The 22,693-nt window shown below is 39.8% G+C and overlaps 1 protein-coding gene across 1 annotated transcript in view; it reads left to right on the top strand.

Annotated features, from left to right (window-relative positions):
* LOC129840313 (poliovirus receptor homolog) overlaps positions 1-22,693 on the top strand; it is a 197,486-nt gene that overhangs the window by 45,087 nt on the left and 129,706 nt on the right. The window lies entirely within an intron of this gene.

The following is a 22,693-nucleotide window of genomic DNA, read 5'->3' as shown; positions in this document are numbered from 1 at the left end:
ACATGTGACATTGTGTTGTGTGACACAACTGCACATTTTAGTAGCCTTTTATTGTCCCCAGCACAAGGTGCACCTGTGTAATGATCATGCTGTTTAATCAGTTTATTGATATGCCACACCTGTCAGGTGGATGAATTATCTTGGCAAAGGAGAAATGTTCACTAACAGGGATGTAAACAAATTTGTGCACAAAATTGGAGAGAAATAAGCTTTTTGTGCGTAGTGGAAACTTCTGGGATCCTTTATTTCAGCTCATCAAACATGGGACCAACACTTTACGTGTTATATTTTTGTTCAGTATAAATAGGCCTAGACTTGATGAACATTACATTTCAGTCAATCTACATTTGAAAAAATTACAATGTGGGAAATGATGACTCTGTGTTATGGGAATAAGGTGAACATTTTATGAGTGAGACATTTTAAAACTATTAGAGTAGTATGTGTGTGTCATAGGGGTTCAGAGTTTTTACTACATGCTTCTCACATGAAGTGCTGTTCTGGTAATTGTGTCAGCAGGAAGTTCCCCGATTCTCCTCCTGGTGGTTGTTGGTCTCCATTGTTAATCTGGTGTTAGGGGTTGTGGGCTTTCCTCTTCCTAGGAGATGTGTAGTGACTGACTGTGCCTGAATGTCATAGCAAAAGGGGGAAGTCCACTGACCCAGTGGGTAGAAGACACTAGTTGCATTACACAAGTGAAACAAAGTGTTTTAGTTATGTGATTTTTTTTTTTTTTCATTGAAAGTGATGTTAACTTTTAGTATATCCAGTGGTGTAAAATCAGTTAGTAAAAAATACTTTAAAGTTCTACTTAAGTCATTTTTGGGGGTATCTGTACTTTACTATTTATATTTTTGACTCCACTACATTCCTAAAGAAAGTAATGTTATTTTTACTCCATACATTTTCCCTGACACCCAAAAGTACCTGTTACAGGACAGGAAAAGTGTCCAGTTCACGCAGTTATCAAGAGAACATCCCTGGTCATCCCTACTGCCTCTGATCTGGCGAACTCATTAAACACACATGCTTCGTTTGTAAATGATGTCTAACTGTTGGAGTGTGCACCTGGCTATCCATAAATAAACAAGAAAATGGTGCCGTCTGGTTTGTTTAATTTAAGGCATTTTAAATTATTTATACTTAGCTTTTGAAACTTAAGTGTATATTTGAGTAATTTACATTTACTTTTGATACTTAAGAATATTTAAACCCAAATACTTTAACACTTTTACTGAAGTAGTATTTTGCTGGTTGACTTTAACTTTTACTTGAGTCATTAAATATTAAGGTAACTTTTACTTTTACTCAAGTATGACAATTGGGTACTTTTTCCACCACTGAGTATAACATAGTTGGATTTTTATATAATTTGTTTTTATTATAATAATTTGGTTCTAATTGTAATGGTACATTGTATTACATAAACAGCATGTCTATTAAATTATATATGTGTATTAATCCCATCGTTCTGTTATTTTACCATTTAGCTGGGAGTACCCTAAGGGTGGCAGGTAGCCTAGTGGTTAAGAGTGTTAGGCCAATAACCGAAAAATCGCTGGTTCGAATCCCAGAGCCAACTCCAGGGTCACCGTCAATAATGGCTGATCTCTGGCTGTGACCCCACTATCTGAGGGTGTCTCAGGGGGAGTGACCCAACAGAAGGTTACTGTAGAAAATAATGAAAGAGGAACCAACCTGACTGGAGGGTTTTACAGTACTGTGGCCACTTTCAGCGGCCTCTGTGGTAACTGAGTGTTGTACTGAATCCAATTCCAGGAAGGAGGAGCAGTCAAAAGTAGAAGCTCCTTATCTGATATCACTGTAAACTTTGATGTCCTGTGATTGTATAAAGGGTGTTGGAATGTGTACGAGGAGTCATCTGGTGAACGGGTTGCCGGTTAAAATCCCAGGTCAGATGAGACAAACTTCTCCAGGGGCACTGTAGTGTACTGCAATGTGTCGGTGTCAAATTGTGTGCATGTGTGTCGTTTCTGTAGAATCCCCTAACATGGGATTTTACGTAAAAAGGTGTGTTCTGACCCGAACATCAGATCCAAAACATTTTCATTATATCTTGGGAAGTACCTGTCTTATATCCTAGTTGGCAGGTGTGTTCTTATGTTACTGTGGTGACATTGATAAATGTGAAGCTGTCTCACTCAACCAGAGGATGATTCCAGCTGCATTTCACTTATCCAATGTACATAAACAGATAGTGAAATTATACATTTCTTAGCAATTGATGTAGTCTACAGTACAGAATATGAACTATATAAGGTCTGTTGCGAAGAACAAATGGTAAAAAAATCTAAAGAATGAAGAGAATTCCACACAGTCAGGTGATGCAAGGATTTTACACAAATATAAACCATCACATATTTAGGTAATCAGACGGGACACTTCTCTGGAATTTTTACTTCAAATGTGTCATCACTATCCGTTCATACCGCTGTGATTAAGTCCTTTTTCAAATGCAGCACAGCGACACCTGGTGCAGTTATTTTTGTTTCTTTACATGCATGTTGCTGTGGAGGCGACAGACAGAGAGTTATGGAGTGCTGCATCAGATGACATGGCCTCCACAATCACCGATGTTTGATTCCGAATCGTTTTATTCATTGGCCAGTACGAATGAAGTAAAACCACAAGTCCAAATCCCTATCTCCATCCATGGCTAATTTGGGAAAGGAATGATTTTTAGCTAGCTAGCCACAGGAGGACAACGACACAACGAGATGCAAAAATGCACGTTTTTTTTTGTCAATAAAGACGTTTGGCTTGTGATGTGATTGGTCTGAAGCAAAATCCAAACAGTCTTTTTTTTCTTTTTTTTTGGTGCACCAGGACCATATACAGCTGAATGATGGCCGTTTTCAGGTGGAGTTTTAATGCTCTTTCACGTGCGTACAGTTTCAGTACGGGTCTGATTTATAATGGGAAACATGCTTATGCATGGCGTGCTCCAAGTTTATAAATCTCTATTTTTGTAGGTGCCCAGTTTTTTCAGAAATGGCACACACATACATTCAGTGTGAAATTTACACAATGGTTGTAAATGAGGCCTCTGGAGTTTGTGAGAGGATTTTGCACCTATAACATCTCTCAAATGTGACTTTCATTTTCACACTAGCAATTTAAAGGTCATTGAATTTAGGGAAGTAAGCAGAGGTAATATACACCATCAGAGGTAATATTCATCCTACCCTGAAGACAGCTTGTCTGTCAACGTTGGACATTACATTTTTGCATCTGAGCTCCTAGAGTGTGCGGCTCTCCTTTATTTAAAAAAAATATACACCATCAGGCAAAACACTTAGCTTTGACAGAAATATTGAAATAAAAAATGTATGTTCCTCCATGATGTACACACTCACAGGTGTAGTTCTAGTGGTTAGAGTGTTGGGCCAGTAACCGGAAGATTTCTGGATCGAATCCCAGAGCTGACAAGGTAAAAATCTGTCGTTCTGCCCCTGAGCAAAGCACCCCGCACCCCTCTGATTCAGGGTTAAATGCGGAAGACACATTTCAGTTGAATTTCAGGCTTGTAGGCCTGTTGTAAGGCAGGTCCTCACCAGACATCACCGGCAACAACGTCGCCTATGGGCACAAACCCACCATCGCTGGACCAGACAGGACTGGCAAAAAGTCAGTGTTCTGCCATGGCCAGCGACGAGCCCGGATCTAAATCCCATTGAGCACGTCTGGGACCTGTTGGATTGGAGGGTGAGGGCTAGGGCCATTCCCCCCAGAAATGTCCGGGAACTTGCAGGTGCCTTGATGGAAGAGTGGGGTAACATCTCACAGCAAGAACTGGCAAATCTGGTGCAGTCCATGAGGAGGAGATACACTGCAGTACTTAATGCAGCTGGTGGCCACCAGATACCGACTGTTACTTTTGATTTTGACCCCCCCCCCTTTGTTCAGGGATACATTATTCCATTTCTGTTAGTCACAGGTCTGTGAAACTCGTTCAGTTTGTCTCAGTTGTTGAATTTTATGTTCATGCAAATATTTACACGTGTTAAGTTTGCTGAAACTAAACGCAGTTGACAGTTAGAGGACGTTTCTTTTTTTGCTGAGTATATGTGGTGTGAATCTGGGGTCATAAGTAAGTGTAGCCTCCCGGGTGACGCAGTGGTCTAGGGCACTGCATCGCAGTGCTAGCTGCGCCACCAGAGTCTCTGGGTTCACGCCCAGGCTCTGTCGCAGCCGGCCGCAACCGGGAGGTCCGTGGGGCGACGCACAATTGGCATAGCGTCGTCCGGGTTAGGGAGGGTTTGGCCGGTAGGGATATCCTTGTCTCAGTATGTAAAATGTAATAAAATGTATGCACTCTACTGTAAGTCGCTCTGGATAAGAGCGTCTGCTAAATGACTAAAATGTAAATGTAAATAAGTGATGGAATTGGCTAAACTTTGAACATTGAGATATTAAATAAATGATAGAGACAAAGCCTTGAATAGAAAGAGTCTGTAGCAAGCCAGAAGGCTTTGGAATGTGTTTGATGGAGGAGAGGAGAGCGATGTGTTGATATAGGGAAGACAGATGGATATCTGTGGATTAGGTGAAGGAGGGGTTGAGGTGAGGGGTGAGGTCAGTTCCCCTAAGGGAGTAATCAGGGTTAGTATCTGGTTATCTTCTTTCTCTTGGGCATAAACGAAGGATTGGAGAGAGGGAGTGTCTTAAGTAGGATGTATATCAACTGTGATGTGAGAAATGTTTTGCTGTCTGATTACAGCTGTACAGAACCTTTGGGAACAATTAAACTTGGTTAAAGCTTCTCTAATGTCCGTGAGTCATTTACTCTGAAAAATAAGAACCTAACACAAGTGAAGTTGGTACCATTATGGTCGGTCCAAAATTACACTTGACAGTCATTTCCCCCCACTTATCACTCTATCTTATATATTACAAAAAAGAATTTATGAAGTGTTTGGTCTGGGCAGAAGGATATCTTTATTTCAGTCACTGCAAACATGAAGGGAAACAGATTGTGAGTGAACTGTTTCATGGAAAGTTGATTTCCTATTGACTAACTGCATTAGAACTGCAATCAACAGTTTGTTGCAAAAATGACAGATGTTAATAAATTAAATCTATCTTACAAAACACCCCCGTTACCTTCAACAGCTGTGCATAGACCCCACAGCACCAGAAGCAGAACCAGACTGAATACAAACGTACTGACCAACTGCAGAACCAAACGTTACTCAATATTGTCTGCTCAGACCGAGTACAGAACTTAACGGCTAATCAGCGTTATTTTCTCAGAGGAACCAGGTAAAAATTCCCAAAAAATGATGCTGGGTTGACTTAGTTATAATGGACCTTGAGATCTGAGCGTAGGAAGTCCTGCTGTTGTCTAGCTTGTATTCGTGTTACACCTCTGCTAGTACATCTTGGTCTTTGTGACTGGGGTCTTTGTGGAGAACTCACCACAGAGAGGTCTTATGATCAACCACAGACACATCAACAGGTCCACTTCCTTCTTTAGACACAAACAATGATAGATTCTGCACCACCATAAGGCTGAAGGGTGCTTTTTATCAAGCGTAGAACTGATGCAGGTTATGGTTAGTTTCAATCAACACTAACACTAACCAAATGTATTACATTTTTTTGTGTTATTGCGGTATCCATGTTTGTGATGTTACCTTTCTCCATCCCCATCTCTCAGCTAATGTGGCTACCATTGGGCAAAAACACACTCCAGATTGTGGCTTTATCAAGACCAACTGCTGTTTACTTATTGAAAGACCAAAGAGAAGAGTGGAACATATTATAGATAATGTTCACTTCTCTTACAAAATATGACATTAGTCCAGTTATTTTCTTTGTCTGCAATATTTTATCCTTAATTTATTTAACCTCATTCCATTTCAAAATGATAGCACGTGTTGAACTTGTATTGATGTAAGGTGTATGAGTTCTTGTGGTAGTAAAAAGTGATGAAAAAAATTGACTTATGGTGTCTGTTTGAGTAAATCTTGGATATCAAATAAGTAATAGTAATTATTACTTAAGTAAAGTAATGCTTTTGGCGTCATTAGCGCCTAGGCTCGGCCTTCAAAGTTCAAAATGTCCCTTCTACACCAACTTAACTGTCCCTTTGTGGTAGAGCGTGCTCACCCCTGGACGTTGTGTGCTGGAGTTTGGATTTGTTCTCCTGGTTTCCTAACTACAAACCACTAAGTTATTCTTTGGATTGCTTGGCCTGGCTGTAGCAATGAGTAAGATGGCTAACACGACCGAAACGAAAAGGCTAACAAGCCGGGTTTTGGTTTGCAACCTTGTATGTCTCGGCTCGGTGCATGTTCTGGCTGCCCTCACTCTAATCAGTTTGTGTGCGGGACTAAGAGATGGTGTCGGTAAACGTGGCTTGCCCGCAGCTGGCACTGTTTCCTAGTCATGGACACATGTTCTCTTGACAATCATGTAGCATTCTTCAGGGGCCTTGTGGTTTCGATATTGACTTCCTCTCCCTCGTGTCTATACCTTGGCTGATTCCGAGTTGCGGGTTGCAGAGATGGATTGGGTCTTTGGTTGGAGAAAATGTCTTGTCTGCCTGGGCGTTGTGTATCCGTCTGTCTCGGTCAACCACCGATTTCGTTTCTTCCTAGAGTTGTTGATGAAGGGTCCAGTTCCACCTCTGTGATCTGGTCGTACGTAGACTTGAGACTGGGCTAGCTAAAAAAGTGCTGCATAGCGTGCTAGCTAGGTTGGCTAACTCGCCGAGGTGAGCTAGCTATTATTGGGACCAAGTCATTGTTTTACAAGTCACAAGTAAGTCTTAAGTCTTAGCACTCAAGTCCCAAGTCAAGACAGGCAAGTCCGAGTCAAGTCTCAAGTCCTAAACTTTGAGTTTCGAGTCCTAAATAAGTCATAATGTGCTCTTCACCAAATGTAATACCATTTCATATTTTAACAAGAGTAATAGTTAGTATATTACGTTTACGCAAATCATGAATGCTTTTAAAAATATATATATTTATTACTTTCCAAATAAACGTTATATTTCCATGGACATACATGGGTAGCCATGAGAAAGACCCCCTCCATAGCGATTGCCTATCAATGATCACTATGGGGCGCAATCGGGTGATGTAGGCTTGTACACAATCCCCCAACCTTAACACACACACACACACACCCTCTCTGTGTGTGGTTACAGTAGGCTAAAGTATGTCAATGGTTTTAGGAACAGCAGTAACATCAGGCAGGATTTAGGCTACCATCTGCCTAGCCAGTTGTAGCTTAATCTTGGGTGCAATGATCACGTTCCCGCACTGACTGACTGTGTGGAGGCTCATTGATTTAACATTACATGCTACACTACATGCTACATACACTACATGCTACACTAGCAAAGTTATAAATTATATAACGGTAGCTGTCAGCTATATTAGCCACGACTTACCGTTCTCTGTGCAGCATCAAATGTCGAACAAAGTTGGAAGTTGTTGCGCCTCCTTCTGTAATTTTCTTCCCGAATGTTTTGCAAGTTGCAATCTGTTTTTTGTTGATACAGCGTAGTATTTATAACCGAAAATAATAATTTAGGGTATCATCTTTCCAAGGGCTCCATCTGAATTCACCCGCTGACGTTCCTCTGCACTACTACACACAACTGTTTCTCAGCTGGCACAATTTGATTGGCAGCTGTCCGATTCAAACTATAATCTGTTAATTGAAGAGTTTATGCTAGTTTTTAATGGCATCATTTTTAATATTGGGCTTGGGGAGGATATCAAGTCAGTTCGAGTCAAAAGGCTCAAGTCCAAGTTAAGTCACAAGTCATTGGTGTTAAAGTCAAAGTCGAGTTGCAAGTCATCATATTTGTGACTCAAGTCTGACTCGAGTCCAAGTCATGTGACTCGAGTCCACACCTCTGCCAATCAGGCCCCGAGAACTGGAGTTGCCAACCCCTGCTGTAAGTAACAAAATGTGGAAAAGGGAAGGGGTCTGAATACTTTCTGAATGCGCCGTATGTGCCTTCAGCAAGCACCTCAGAGCAAATTCAAAATGCTCACTAGCCGGCGGCTTTTACAGCCGATTGGCTGTTGGCAGCAGAGTTGAGGGAGCTAACAGTTACACACATCCATGCTACTGTCTGATATTCAGTCTCTAGGCTTCATAAGAAACCAGAAAAATAGTTGTCTGACTCCATCTAAGCGCATTCTGTTTCTGGGCTTGAGCTAGACTTACTCACATATCACGCTTTTCTATCCCCACGGAGGGTGTCTTGGTTCTGGCTGGGTCACACAGTGTGTTTTCACCAGTGTCTACTCCTACTGGGGACCATTGGTTCTGTGATTGAAGTTGTTCCCCTGGGGCTAGTGTACAAGGCTATATCTCATCCAATATGATATTTTACACGTCACATCTTTATCTACTCTGAATGTTATTATTTTGTTTATGTAAATGTCGATACACTACCTGTTTAGCGAGTACCGCTTCCCCCCCGATTTGGCCCATACCTGGCACGAACTCGGGACCTCTGCCTTGCTAGCACACGTGACCGTCCTCCCTCATGCATCTTAGCTGATCAAACGCTAATGAGGCGATGCAAGCGGGACACTTAAAGCTAATGAATTGTATCATGGCGCCGACAGAGATGGTCGCCTCGCTTCGCGTTCTTAGGAAACTATGCATTATTTTATTATTATTATTACTATTATATTATTTCTTATCTTGTTACCCCAGGAAATCTTAAGTTTTATTACAAACAGCCAGGAAGAACTATTGGATATAAAAGCAACGTCAACTTACCAACATTATGACCATGAATACAACTTTCCCGAAGCGGATCCTCTGTTTGGACCACCACCCAGGACAATGGATCGGATCCCAGTAGGCAACCCAAAACAACGGCACTGCAGTAGGGGCAGACAGAGCGGTCTTCTGGTCAGGCTCCGTAGACTGGCACATCGCCCACCACTCCCGAGTATACTACTCGCCAATGTCCAGTCTCTTGACAACTAGGTAGATGAAATCCGAGCAAGGGTTGCCTTCCAGAGAGACATCAGAGATTGCAACATTCTCTGTTTCACGGAAACATGGCTCACTCTGGATATGTTATCAGAGTCGGTATAGCCACCCGGTTTCTTCACGCATCGAGCCGACAGAAACAAACATCTCTCTGGTAAGAAGAAGGGCGGGGGTGTATGCCTTATGATTAACGAGACATCATGTGATCATAACAGCATACAGGAACTTAAGTCTTTTTGTTCACCTGACATAGAATTCCTTACCATCAAATGCCGACCGCATTATCTACCAAGATAATTCTCTTTGGTATTGTCCGCATGTAGCTCGTTTTTGGTCACAGGTCCAGGAATGGTTGAAGAATTGCAACATTTGCGTAGAACTAACGCTACAGATAGCAATACTGGGGGATTTGAAAAGCCATAGTCAATCAATCAATAATATAATAATTATTTTAGCAAAAATGTTTATTTTTAATTTACAATCCGTGGAAGCTATGAGAATAGGAAGATTCAAATCTTTTGTGAAGCATCACAGCACAGTTGAAAAATATATGGCAAATAAAAATCCGAAATGGACGATGTTGGAAGATAGATGGGAAAGGTTGAGTGGAGCTGAAGGGTGGGACTAATAATGTAGGAGTAAGTGACATATGTAGGTAGATATCACACCAATTAAACAATAGATAGGAGTATACTAGAAAATAGTATAAGAAGGCAGATGTGAGTGCATTTGCCATTCTGGTAAATACAGGAAACCAAAGATTAGCAGATGGTGTAGTAGTAACATAAGATACATGGATAACATATAAATATAAAAGATAGCTGAACATTAAAGTAACAAACCACATGGTAACATAGATCATGAGACCGTGGTAATGTAAATCTAATAAGGGACGTTCTGACCCTCTGACCCTTGTAGATTCTCCATTATGCTGACAGACTGACCAGACATACGGGTGCCTGGGTGCTTTGACATACTAGATTTATAGTCTACCCATTTCACTAGATAAGCATACATACCAGAGAAATATGCCTGGGGTGGCTGGACACTAATGAACAGGAAACACATAGTCTGCTGATTCCATTTAAGTGAAACTGACCAGACACATAGACGCTTATAAGCAATTGGATACCCTAGGGATAGCGGGGACAGAACAAAGAGTGCATTGATTTAGTGGTGAGGGGAAGGACACAGAGTATGTTGACACTAAGATAGAGGGTCTGACCACTATTATAATTTAACTGAAAGCAGATGATGGGCGTTAGTATGTGTGAACAAGCAGGAAGCCTGAACTAAAAAAGATAATGATGTTGAAGAATTAGGGGAAGTATGTTTATTTGCATATGGGGTGGACTCATATGCTATTTGGGTATAAAGAGGGAACCAGTGCTCTGGGTGGGGGTGTTCCGTGGGACATTCGAGATGGTTATACTATTGTAAATAAAAGCATGTTTTGATTTCACAAGTTCTGATAAAGCGTTATATTTCTGAGATGATTTTCCACAACAGATTTGGCGAGCTGAGCCAGGAGGGACAGGGACTGAGGAATGGTGTCCAGGGCTGGAGATAGTTTCTTTGGACAATCTTGCAAACACTATGGCCACAACTATAAAAAGGTAAGCTTGTTCTTACATAGTTGAAATGTTTGTATGGATTGCTTCAGAGATCCTGTCTCAGCGAGAGAGGCGCCATGTAAGTCTCTCTTTCAAATTTCCTAAAAAGAAACCAGTAGAAACGAAAGAACTTTTGAATTCAAATAAATTTGCATGTATGTGTAATTTGGGGAATTGTATTAAATATAAATGCATGCGCATGTATAGAGAATGAGTGAATAGGCGATGTGAACTTTGCTTGTGTTAGGTGTTTAGTGGAGCATGCGCTCGTTCTGATTAGACCGTTCGAATGTGTAGCTTAAATGATGTGCTTGTTTGCGCCATCTGGCTGAGATGGCTGGCTATAATGTGGGACAGCTCATACGGTAAAAACAGATAATGTAGGTAGAAAATCCTGTGATACCTCTTCAATAAAATTAGTAGAAGGAATGCTTGGACAAGTTACTTATGAATAACGGCTCTAAAGATAACAGAGAACTGCATAAATAAGTAGTTAGAAAGCCACCGCTCTTTAAAAAAGGAACATTTTTAAAGAGGTCTGATTGGGTGGATATTTAGTAAATAAATACTTCATGGCTACCGCCCCAGAACGGGGGACTGAACGGATGAATATTTAGAAGGCAGGAAAAACGTTTGCCCGATTGTGCAGCGTTCAACTGCAAAAGTAGCTTATAAATATTAGGTTGTAGAAAAAACGTTTGCCCGATTGTGCGGCGTTCAACTGCAAAAGTAGCTTATAAATATTAGGTTGTAGGAAAAACGTTTGCCCGATTGTGCGGCGTTCAACTGCAAAAGTAGTTTATATGGTCAAAACATAAATCAGTAGTTAAATAAATATTTCATGGTTAACGCTCTGAAAGGAGGACTGTACGGATGAATATTTAGAACGTTTGCCCGATTGTGCGGTGTTCAAATGCAAAAGAAATCCTGCGAATAAAAAACCGCTCTGTCTAGCTAACAGGGTTTTGTAATTCAGTAGGTCACGCCACAATATTACTCTAATATTAGAAGTAAAGATCAGTATTGGGGGGGTGAATAGGATATGAAGACAGGCTGGCCCGATTAGGTAGTAGTCTCGTCATATCGTGAAAAATCCTATAGTATAATTCCGGTTTATGTTGAGAAAATGAAATAAGTTAGTAGGAACCAACTAGAGGTCGTTTTTAGGTAAAAACGAAGGGTATGCGTGAATAAATGAATGACAATTATTTGTGATGAATGAGCAGATTAGGAAAATAGTATGTGTGTGTGTGTCTGTGACCAACTGCTGGTAGGAAGAGGCATGCGCAAGCCTCTCTGACAGTTAACTGAGTGTAATTTGAGAAGGAGAGTGCATTTAACTCTCACAGGGAAGAGGAACAAAATCGGGAAAAAATATTGGGCAAAATAAGTTATAAATAACGATAAAAATTGACGTGATAATGTGTTAAAAGAGCATTGTAAAAATACGATAGGTGTTAAAGGGGTATTAAACTGAGGCACGAATAGTATATAAAAGGAAAGAACGTTTAAAATAAACTGAAATTATACTATAAAGTTAAAAACGAATCTAGGTTAGTTAAGATAAATAGTGATAAATAGTGAAATTCAGGACAGATTAAGGATTCACGAACGGTGTAACAAAGGAAGAGGAAAAAAAACAGGCCGTCGATCACTATGTACCCACAGAGACTGCGGTCTAAAAATAGCCTGAAGGACAGAGACCAGAATATGAGAGGTTTGTTTCACTAAAACCGTGAATCGGGAATTAAACAGTAAAATGGGATAAAAGACAATGAAATAATAAGAATATAGGGGAGAGGTAAGAAAGTATAGACAAAATAAATTAATAAAGGTAAAAATAAGACGTTAGATAGAGATCTTAACGGAGCGGGCAGTGGACTGGTGTGACTCAGTTGGTAGAGCATGGTGCTTGCAACGCCAGGGTTGAGGGTTAAATTCCCATGGGGGACCAGGATGAATATGTATGAACTTTCCAATTTGTAAGTCGCTCTGGATAAGAGCATTTGCTAAATGACTTAAATGTAATGTAAATGTAATCATAAAATTGATTAGAATTATAAAATGAATAAATAATGATATCTGTAAAGGGAAAAACACAGTGATATTTGAAGTATTGTACTAGAATAAGACATTAAGTCATCTGTAGTATTCAGAAATAATGGCTGTACTATATAGAGCGTGGTTTGAGAAGAGAAATTAAGTGATGTGACAAATGCATTTTTAATTGGAAAGGGGATTCGCTCTACCTTGGAAAAATAGTAAATAAAAGGTGTATAATACATGGGAGTATTTAGGAAAAATAAATAAATAATTAGTGGCATGACAACAAAATGACTGTTTCCATAGAATAGGGAGAGAAGGACACTATTACCTGATGAACAGGATAAATAGGACAAGGGAATTAAACAGTCACATGGGACCAAAATGTGAAGCTCGATTTGCAGGCGTTCTGATGTCAACATTCTATCATCAGAAAATACATTGCAATGGGGTTGTGTGTGTGGTTCCTCTAGTCCTCGCAGACGTGCGGGTGATTGGCAGAACTATTGACAAGATCTAAGAACCAATAAGAAAATAGCTCTCTGTTCTGGATATAGGTATATCGGGTATGGGAAAATTAGTGTAATGTGACATTAGAACTTAGTGCGGTAGTAGGAAATGCCGCTATACAAGAGTTTATATCCTTGTCAAAATAACAAACAACTAATCGGTTTAAGGTTAGAGAGAATGGAATTTTTTACTTGGCGGTGTATAGTCTCTGAGCGAACAATGAGTGTTTCATAGAGATTACAGTTTATATGTGGTCAAGAAGAAGTATTAGATCACGTTTGACTTGACATCTAGTAGAGTAACGATGGAATTTTAATTGTTAGACATTCTATACCACAATTCTCTGGAACTGTTAAAGACGCTTTAGAATAAAATCTATGGATAAGTAAAATTATTGGTTTGCTGACTAAAAGGTAACATTGTGAATATTAACGATATGTACACTTTCTTTTCCAGAAAGAATAAGGAAAAAAAAAAAAAAAAAAAGGGTTTTTTAATCTTCTCTGGTCAACAATGTCATTGGAGACTGCATTACTGTGGAAAGCAGTTAAAGTCAGCCGCTTTAAAAATAAAAATATCTGGATAAGGCTAAAACATGGAGTTCTGGATGAGTGAGTCCAGTTCGTTTGCTATTATTAGCTTATGGTTCACTAGTGAGTACACCATGTACTGGGAATGAATATGCATTAGTAGATATATTGGAAGGGTTTTTTCCAATTCAGTTTCAAATTGGGTATGCAAAAGGATGAACATGTTTTTGAAAAATGTATTTAAGTTGCTCCTAAAGAAAGGGGGAGTGGAAACATATTAATGGTGTCAAAATGCCCTGAATCCTAGGAATTTCCTGTGAAAGACTGATCACCTTTTACTAGAAATTGTTGGAACAGGTGGGATTTACTTATAAAATGTTTAAGACACCAGACTCTATTCAAACTGTATAATTACTTTGAAAATCTATTATGTCTCTGGGAAAATTATGAAGAGTTGTACCCTTAAATTGAATAAGTTATTCGAATAGGTTTATTTTTTTATTTTTTTTTGATATAACATGGGTTCATAGGTAAAACTATCAGTTCCTTGGGGTTATGGTCTTTGGGTAAATACACAAATGTGTTTTGTTCATTATGCATATAAAAAGTGTTGAAAGTTATTCCAACGGGTTTATTGGAGTGTGGGTTTGTGAGGGTTTTTGTTGATAAAAATATCATCTGTAATTCATCTGAGAGAACACTGGTGAAATAAGGGAGTTATCATAAGAAGGTGACGTCAGAATGCTTTAAGGCATGGGAGAGAATATCACCACAAGTGGGTGTGGAGATCAAACCCACCCTAACCGACTGAACAGTGAGGGACAACTGTGTCTGATGACCTGTGAACTGTATCTAAAAAAAGACATGCTGAAATGACATTATATTTGTTGGGAGAATAATGACTTAAAGTTATTGGGGTACTGATTTTTTATTATCAGGCCATTCATGAGAGAAACTGAGACAAAAGGGCTATTGGGAAAATAGATGGTACTGGTAATAAAAGTGTTTAGTATAAATGTTAATTATTAAAGGGATGATCTGTATTGAATAGATAGGGTCAAATTTTAGTTAAAGTAAACACTAAGGACTGTTATCCAGAATATTGGATTGGAAAAAGTATTTAAAAAAGAACTGTTTAGTTATTTGGATATAGAACTGTTTAACGTTAACAGGCTTAGGGAAGCTCTGGAAACTAATCCTGAGACAAGGCGGTTGACAAAACTTACAGAATATTAGATGAAAGTTTTTTTTTGTTTGTTTCTTTTGTTTTATAATGCCATTGGAATTGTAATGATAAAATGTAATAATATAAGTAATTGAATAAAAAGGTAGTCTGTTGTGCGATGATACCCAAGAATGAAGAAGAAAGAGACCAATAATAACATGGGCATAGAATGAAACAGATGGACGTTTTCTCCAGGTTTAATTACATTACAAATAGTGGTAATTTATTGCAAATGAGTAATTATTATAATTTTTTTTTCTTCTCTTTTTCTCGTTTGGTCAATTTATTTTTGTTTTGAGGAACATAAGGTTGTGTATATGTTCCTGAGGAGGGACTGATACTGATATAAATGATATATAAATTGACTTAAGGATGTTTTAAGTATGTATCAAACAATGGCTGTTATGGGTTAGGGGACTCATAAATGAAGGTAATGGTAGTGAAGGGGTGTTATTTCTAGAAACTATGTATAATAATAGAGATAATTCACAGAAAAGGAAAGACAGCTGGCTGTGTAAAATATAGGGAAAATTCTAAAGTAAATAGAATAATTCACATATCTAAAGATATGGTAAAAATAATAAGTGGTGGCATTTTGAACACTAGAGCAAAAGTTTAAGAAACTTATTACTTAGTTTTGATAGGATTGGATATTAATCCAACTGGAGACATTTGACTGATTACATGTTATTGTACAGCAGTTGATGTAGGGAACATCATTTGACTATCATTGAATATTTCTGTGGCAGGAGGCCAGGTATTTGAGGCAGAATGGTTACATAGGGCTGTTATTAAAAATTAAGATTTAGTGATCTTGCTAATGTTGTCAGGAAATAACCCATGTGTTAGTGTGTATGTCCTCAGGAAAAAACAGCCAGAAATGGAAGGGCTTGGGCTGCATTCTGGAGACTGAGTGTACATCAAGATACACCAGGCTGGTGGTATACTTCTTACAACACTGCAGTGGTAAAGTTCTTCATGTCTCTCTTTGGTGGGTGCATAAGTCTCACGAGAAGTAAGGTCCAGCTGAATAATGGGTGAGCTTGAAAACACCATGACAGAGGATGTGGAATCAGAGAGAGAAAGAGAGAGAGACTAGATTCCACTATAGACATACTGGGTTGAGTTTGGAGGCTACTTGTTTTATTTTTAATACATCATGTGAAAGAGAATGGATGATAGGATATTATACTCTAAACAAACATGTTAAAGGGATTGATATGAAAGCATATACAGTGTTGAATTAATTCAAGAAGAGAGAATGTTAATTGTAGGTTATGCACATGATTATCAGTTGAAATGGAGTAGATGGGAAACTAAGTAAAAATGACATGATTTGGGAACACCTCTCAGAACCTGTGGCCGAAAGGGGAAGACTGGGTGGAAGCATGAGGAAGCTTTTTAGGGCTTTTATTTTTGTGGAGTCCAGCAGAAAAGTATCCTGGAGGCATAGAGTCAGGTAAAGAGAGAGTGGGAATTGTCATGGTCTCAGATTTCAGTTTGCATGAATATATTTATGCATAACACATAACATTGTCAATGCTGTTATGTTTTGTCTGTTGTTTTCCAAGTCTTATGTTTAGGAAACCAGAAGGAGAGGGGTTCGCCAGCTTCAGCTGGAATGTCTGTTTGTTGTGTGATGAGTGATGGAAGTAAGAGGATGTATGGTGCAATCATAGAACAGAGGCCATAAGTCTCTAAGTATGAATGCTTCACAGAAAGTAGGCAGAAACCTGAACCAGGATGAGAGGTTCTGCGTCTGATGATCCAAGGGGACCAGAAGGACCTCTCCCAGTGATACCAGGAGATCTAGTCCACGTTGGAGGGATCCGGAGGAAGTGGGATCAACCGAGGAGAGATGGACCCTATGAGGTGGCCAAAGCAACAAGAACAGCCGTCCAAGTGAAAAGAAGCCAGACGTGGTACCATCTGAACCACTGCAGCTGAGTCCCAACAGAGAGAAGGATACAACCACATAGAGATGAGGACACAGAGGATGCTGATTCACCAGGAGGGAGCCTGGAGGGAGCAGGAGCAGCGGAAACGATTGAGACGCCAGGGAGGAGCCAAGAAAACAGCAAATCAAGTGAAAGCCAAAATATGACACGTGCACCGACTAATGCACCCAGAAGAGGAGGAGAGGCCTCACAAGGAACAGAATAAGAACATTTCTTTCCTAAAATTGAAACCCTTCCAGATGGAAGCTAAGTCCGGCCTGAGGAGGGAGCCTCAGGTGAAGAAATAGGAGGAAAAGTCCCGCAAGCTGAAGAAAATGGGGATTACCCCACAATTGACTTTTAAACTTTTGAATGGCCTCCTTTACAGACAATTGATGTTAGAACAACAAAAGAATAATGACATTGACATAACAGAAGTAACAGTGAATGCTAGTATAGAAACAACAGACTAATGCACAATCAAGATGTATGGTGGGAGCAGGAAGAGAAGAATGGAATCAGCCGAACAATCCAAAAAGACTGACAAGGTTAGAATATATGTTCTACCTCAATTTATAACAGAAGTAGGAGAACTGAAGTCTATCTCAATCATAAGGATCAAACCCTTATCGGAGATTGCACTCTGTGGATGGACATATCACCAAACAAAGGGACAAGTCGTTTGGGATCCGAAAGGATGTGACCTGACATTAATCAAAGAAAAAGACGAGAGGGTGCTCATCATGAATCAGATTGAACCAGTTGAAGGTGAAGAATTAATAGTTGAAATAACAAGAACAACAGTGACCGAAGGGAGTAGCACCACTGTCATTAAGATTGATCCTACCCCTGCACCTGAACAGGAAGAACCTGTGACAACAACAAGGGTGGCGGCTGCTGTGACGACCACAGTAGCTACCACTAGATGACATCGACTGCCCTTACCAAGCAGACCACCGTGCCAACAAAGCAACCTGAGACATCAGTCAGGAGAGTTTTTACTGATATTTGAAACTTTCTGATAAACTCTAATGATCTACCTCAAGATAAGAACATTGAAAAAGCAACAGAATTAGATATATCAGAATCAGAACCACTCAAGGACACTACATGAGAAGAAGTAGTGAAGAAGGAGTGATACGAATGGGCTAAGTATATGGCAAACAGACACAGAATGGACAATTGTATTTTGTGAAGAAAATCACCTTTGTCTGATCTTTTAATAGTCTCTGAACCAGCATCATGTAAAAACTGTGTAAGTTGGAAAAAATGACTATTGTACCAATAGAAAGTATTCTATTCCCTTGTGTGACATAAAATGTAGGATTGCTCTGGGTAAGGACTAGGGGAAAAATTATGTTGAATGAGACCATGCTGGGAGACAATGATTGTGCTGCCTATAACATTAGAACTGAATTAAATGTACCTTAATTAGACAGAGGTACCGTGGTTAAAGGAAAATATGAATGTTTTTACAGACACCACACCGAAGGAATTGATGTAGGAAACACCACTGTAGAATGTGATACTATTTGGGTGTTAGAGAATGCGGGAGTTCGTAAAAGTAATGATAAAGGGTTGATTATGAATAGAAAAGGGTTGTGTGGTCACATAACTCAGGTTGCGCCATCTCTTACTATGTTGAAAAATCAAGACAGAGGTATTGCTGATAGTTTATGGATGTGTGGAAAACACTAACTGTTGAATGTATTGCCTGATGGATGGATTGGTCCTTGTGCCTTAGAGCAATTAAATAGGTTACGATTATTAAATCACCCCATGATGACTATGTAAAACCTAGAGTTAAAAGGGCTTATGAGAAGGATCCTGAGATATACCTTAATGCAATTGGACTGCTTAGAGGTCTATCTAGGGATTTCAAGGCCAGAGATGAGGTTAAATCAGGATTTGAATCTATATTTCTGTAGATAACACTAAATTAGAACTTAGATTGGATTAATTTTATTGGCTATAACCAACAGGGATTCATTAACTATACTTAATTGGCTCTTAGTGGAGAAGGGTGGAGTTTGTGTCATGTTTGGGGATGACTGTTGCACCTTTATTCAAAATATTGCTATGGCCAAACTCAAAGGATTATGAGCAGAAGTAAAGGCTAATGCTGATGTAAATGTAATGAAAATGTTTAGACTCTCATGTATGAGTTTGGTTGGATCTAGCGTTAAGAAAGTGGGAAGCCCAGGCAATTATACCAATAAGTATGGAAAGTCTTGCAATGCGGTTGGAGGACCTCTTGACTGCCCCTTTGGTAACCCTAACTGTCTCTATGAAGTGATTGGGGGTGGGGGAGGGGGGGTCATGCGTGTCATGGTTTCCATGTATATGTTCAATTACCCAGTTCAGATTAATGTTTACTCATACATGTCCACAAAAAGTGTAATTTGCGTCACAATTGCAAGTGGTGTACAAAAATTCATGAGGATGGTCATTATCATCACCTAGAACCTTTTTTCTGTCAAAGTGTCAAAGAGGAGATTGTCTTATATGTAAGGATGAGGACTGTGGTCTTATGTAAAGGGGTTTTAGCATATCTATTTTGCCTAATGCTTTGTGTTCTTTGTAACCTCAGGCAGGGATTCATACTACATGCTCATTGCTTCATCAAAATATAATGGTTAATTATTAGTATTTTTTATTTTAACTAGATCTTTCATTCCTATTTTATGTTATTAATTGGAGATGTTTGGTCTAGTTGGGTTTTGTAAGAATATTATGTTTCAATTGGATCTTTTCTTCCTGTCTGTGTTTATGTATTGGAGATGTTTGGTACAAGTGATTTGTAAGCTTTATTTTGATAATGTTTTAGTCAATTGTTGGTATTGATATCTACTCTCTATATGTCATTTTTAGTATGGTTTTTGAGGTTATTTACCCTCAAGAGGAGGGATTATGTAGGAGTAAGTGACATATGTAGGTAGATATCACACCAATTAAACAATAGATAGGAGTATACTAGAAAATAGTATAAGAAGGCAGATGTGAGTGCATTTGCCATTCTGGTAAATACAGGAAACCAAAGATTAGCAGATGGTGTAGTAGTAACATAAGATACATGGATAACATATAAATATAAAAGATAGCTGAACATTAAAGTAACAAACCACATGGTAACATAGATCATGAGACCGTGGTAATGTAAATCTACTAAGGGACGTTCTGACCCTCTGACCCTTGTAGATTCTCCATTATGCTGACAGACTGACCAGACATACGGGTGCCTGGGTGCTTTGACATACTAGATTTATAGTCTACCCATTTCACTAGATAAGCATACATACCAGAGAAATATGCCTGGGGTGGCTGGACACTAATGAACAGGAAACACATAGTCTGCTGATTCCATTTAAGTGAAACTGACCAGACACATAGACGCTTATAAGCAATTGGATACCCTAGGGATAGCGGGGACAGAACAAAGAGTGCATTGATTTAGTGGTGAGGGGAAGGACACAGAGTATGTTGACACTAAGATAGAGGGTCTGACCACTATTATAATTTAACTGAAAGCAGATGATGGGCGTTAGTATGTGTGAACAAGCAGGAAGCCTGAACTAAAAAAGATAATGATGTTGAAGAATTAGGGGAAGTATGTTTATTTGCATATGGGGTGGACTCATATGCTATTTGGGTATAAAGAGGGAACCAGTGCTCTGGGTGGGGGTGTTCCGTGGGACATTCGAGATGGTTATACTATTGTAAATAAAAGCATGTTTTGATTTCACAAGTTCTGATAAAGCGTTATATTTCTGAGATGATTTTCCACGACAATAACAAGATAAACAATGTAGGGCATACGGGATCTGTGAAATGTGTATAGGTGCGGAGCTATTGTGAAATAGCACAGTTACAAGTGGAAATCAAACTGGATGGACAACAGAAATAGAGGAAGGACTAAGAACAAACAAGAGAGAACTATTATAAAGTAGACTGTGTCTGTAAAATGTGTATAAGATGTATAAATTGAAGGTAAAAACAGAAATGTTTATCAGTTTACTCCAATTGGGGGATCGGTGGTAGGGTTTGCGGGGAATAATAATAAAGGTATACTCTTTAAAAAAGTATGTATGTCTATGTAGGTATGTGTATGTATATATGTGTATATGTATGCATACGTGAATGGATATATATATTTACCCAAAAAATATGGGGGATTGGAAATGATGCAGACAATTACATTGGAAGCAACATTCTTTCCGCAATATTAAGCTGATCCACCCCCCCATAAAAAAATAAAAAAATAATAATAAAAATTTAAAAAAAGATAATTCTCTTCGATTATAATCACAGCCGTGCATATCCCCCGCAAGCAGAAACCTCGACGGCCCTGAAAGAACTTCATTGGACTCTATGTAAACTGGAACTATATATCCTGAGGCTGCATTTGTAGCTGGGAATTTTAACAAAGCTAATCTGAAAACAAGCTCCCTAAATTCTATCAGCATATCGAATGCACGACCCATACTGGCAGCATTCTGGATCATTCCTACTCTAACTTCCGCGACGCATACAAAGCCCTCCCTCGCCCTCCTTTCGGCAAATCTGACCACAACTCCATTTTGTTGCTCCCAGCCTATAGACAGAAACTAAAACAGGAAACGCCCGTGCTCAGGTCTATTCAACGCTGGTCCGACCAATCGGATTCCACACTTCAAGACTGCTTCGATCACGTGGACTGGGATATGTTCCGGATAGACTCAGACAACAACATTGATGTATACGCTGATTCGGTGAGCGAGTTTATTAGCAAGTGCATCGGTGATGTTGTACCTACGGTGACTATTAAAACCTTCCCCAACCAGAAACTGTGGATTGATGGCTGCATTCATGCAAAATTGAAAGAACCACTGCTTTCAATCATGGCAAGGCGACCGGAAACATGACCAATTACAAACAGTGTAGCTATTCCCTCCGCAAGGCAATCATACAAGCTAAGCCTCAGTATAGAGACTGTAGGTTCGCAATTCAACGGCTCAGACACGAGATGTATGTGGCAGGGTCTACAGTCAATCACGGATAACAAAAAGAAAACCAGCCCTGTCGAGGACACCGACGTCTTGCTCCCAGACAAATTAAACAACTTCTTTGCTCGCTTTGAGGACAATACAGTGCCACTGACACGACCTGCTACCAAAACCTGCGGGCTCTCCTTCACCGCGGCCAACGTGAGTAAAACATTTAAACGTGTTAACCCACGCAAGGCTGCCGGCCCAGACGGCAACCCTAGCCGCATCCTCGGAGCATGCGTAGACCAGCTGGCTGGTGTGTTTACAGACATATTCAATCAATCCCTATCCCAGTCTGCTGTTCCCACATGCTTCAAGAGGGCCACCATTGTTCCTGTTCCCAAGAAAGCTAAGGTAACTGTGCTAAACTTCCGTCATCATGAAGTGCTTTACGAGACTAGTCAAGGATCATATCACCTTCACCCTACCTGACACCCAAGACCCACACCAATTTGCTTACCGCCCCAATAGATCCACAGACGACGCAATCACACTGCACACTCCCCTAACCCATCTGGAGAAGAGGAATACCTATGTAAGAATGCTGTTCATCGATTACAGCTCAACATTTAACACCATAATACCCTCCAAACTTGTTATTAAGCTCGAGACCTTGGGTCTCGACCCCGCCCTGTACACCTGTGTCATGGATTTTCTGACGGGCCGCCCCCAGGTGGTGAGGGTAAGAAACAACATCTCCACCCCTCTGATCCTCAACACTGGGGCCCAACAAGGGTGTGTTCTCAGCCCTCTCCTGTACTCCCTGTTCACCCATGACTGCGTCGCCATGCGTGCCTCCAACTCAATCATTAAGTTTGCA

This window comes from Salvelinus fontinalis, chromosome 41 (assembly GCF_029448725.1).
Source record: "Salvelinus fontinalis isolate EN_2023a chromosome 41, ASM2944872v1, whole genome shotgun sequence".
Taxonomy (NCBI): Eukaryota; Metazoa; Chordata; class Actinopteri; order Salmoniformes; family Salmonidae; genus Salvelinus; species Salvelinus fontinalis.
This window is presented reverse-complemented; position numbering and strand designations above follow the sequence as displayed.